Source organism: Elephantulus edwardii, unplaced genomic scaffold, assembly GCF_000299155.1.
Source record: "Elephantulus edwardii isolate Elephantulus edwardi_28Jun2011 unplaced genomic scaffold, EleEdw1.0 scaffold00179, whole genome shotgun sequence".
NCBI classification, from domain to species: domain Eukaryota; kingdom Metazoa; phylum Chordata; class Mammalia; order Macroscelidea; family Macroscelididae; genus Elephantulus; species Elephantulus edwardii.
In genome coordinates, this window is record NW_006399929.1 from 4,668,341 (window position 1) to 4,670,194 (window position 1,854).

The window sequence follows — 1,854 nt, forward strand, 5'->3', positions numbered from 1 at the left end:
ATGGGAGTGTCAGAGACAGTGCGATTGGCACAGGACAGAGCGGAGTTTAGGGCTGTTGTACATAGGGTCGCTATGAGTCGCAGGCGACTCGATGGCACATAACAACAACAACAATTATTTTTGGTAAAGTGACTCCGTGTACTCCTTCCATCTTCTTTTGATGCTTCCTGGGTCATTCAACATTCTGCCCTCAGCATTCTTAAGTATTGTAACTCAAGGCTTAAACTTTTCTTCAGTTCCTTCAGCTTAAGAAATGCTGAGTCATTTTGCCCTTTTGATTTTATGACTCCAGCTCTTTGCTTATTTTATTATAATACTTTTCTTTGTCTTTCCCAGATACCCTTTGAAATCTCCTATACAGGTCCTTAACTTCTTTATTTCTTCCTTTTTTTATGGCTTCTTGGTGCTCCAGTGCAATATTCAGAGTTTCTTCTGACATCCATAGTGGTCTTTTCTTCCTTTTCTGTCTTTATAATGTTTTTTCATTCTTCATAGATGATATATCATCCCACAGCTCATCCAGTTTTCACTAATTAGTATTCAAGACTTTTCCTGAGATGTTACTTAAGTTCTGATGACTCGAGTTCAAACTTTGGATCTTGTGGATTTGATTTGATTAGCTTCATGCGTATGAGTAGTTGATAGTCTATTTCACAATCAGTTCTTGGCCTGGCTTTTGTAGCTGATAAAGAGCTTCTCCTGTATTTTCCCCCACAGATGTAATCAATCTGATTCCCGTGTAGGCAATCAGGTGAAGTCCATTTGTATAGTTGGCATTTATGTGTGGAAATTATTGAACAACATCATTTATATCACATGCAAGCAAGATTCTGTTGATAATTATACAAAAATGTTTGGTACAATATGTCACCAGAGAACTGCCAGATGTGCAGGCTGGATTTAGAAGAGGTCGTGGTACAAGGGATATTTTAACTAATGTTAGATGGATCTTGGCAGAAAGCAGAGAATGAGAGAAGAATGTCTATCTGTGCTTGATTGACTATGCAAAGGATTTTAACTGTGTGGATCACAAGCAGCTATGGCTGACTCTGAGCAGAATGGGAATCCCAGAACATTTGATTGTGCTAATGCAAAACCTATACTTGGACCAAGAGGCAGTTGTCAGAACAGAGCGGAGAGACCCTGGGTGGTTCAAAATCAAGAAAGGGGTCCTTCAGGGATGTATTTTGTCTCCATACCTTTACAATCTGTATGCAGAACAGATAATCTGAGACGTTGGGCTGTACAAGGAGAAATGTGGCATCAGGATTAGTGGAAGAATCATCACCAACCTGCGTTATGTGGATGACACAACCCTGCTTGCTGAAACTGAGGAGGACCTGAAGCGCTTGCTGCAGAAGGTCAAGGACTGCAGTCTTCAATATGGATTGAAGCTAAACATCAAGAAAACAAAGATTCTCATCACTAGTCCAATTGTCAGGATCAGTATGGATGGTGAAGAGATTGAGATAGTTAACAGTTTAAGTTTACTTGGTTCTACAGTCAACACTCTTGGAAACAGCAGCCAGGAAATCAGGAGACTAATTGCATTGGGAAAGTCAGCTGTGGGGGACCTCTCAAGAGTTCTGAAGAGCAACGACATCAAGCTGGAGCACCTGATCCAAGCTATAGTCTTTGCAATTATGTGAAATGCATTGGAGAGTTGGACAGTGAATAGGAATGATAGAAAGAGAATTGATGCCTTTGAGCTGTGGTGCTGGAGAAGAGTGTTGAATGTACCATGGACTGCTAGGAGAACAAACAGGTTTATCCTGGAGAGTGTGAAACCAGAATGATCCTCAGAGTCAAGGATTCTGAAGCTTCCTCTGACATAATTTGGGCATGTTTCAAGGA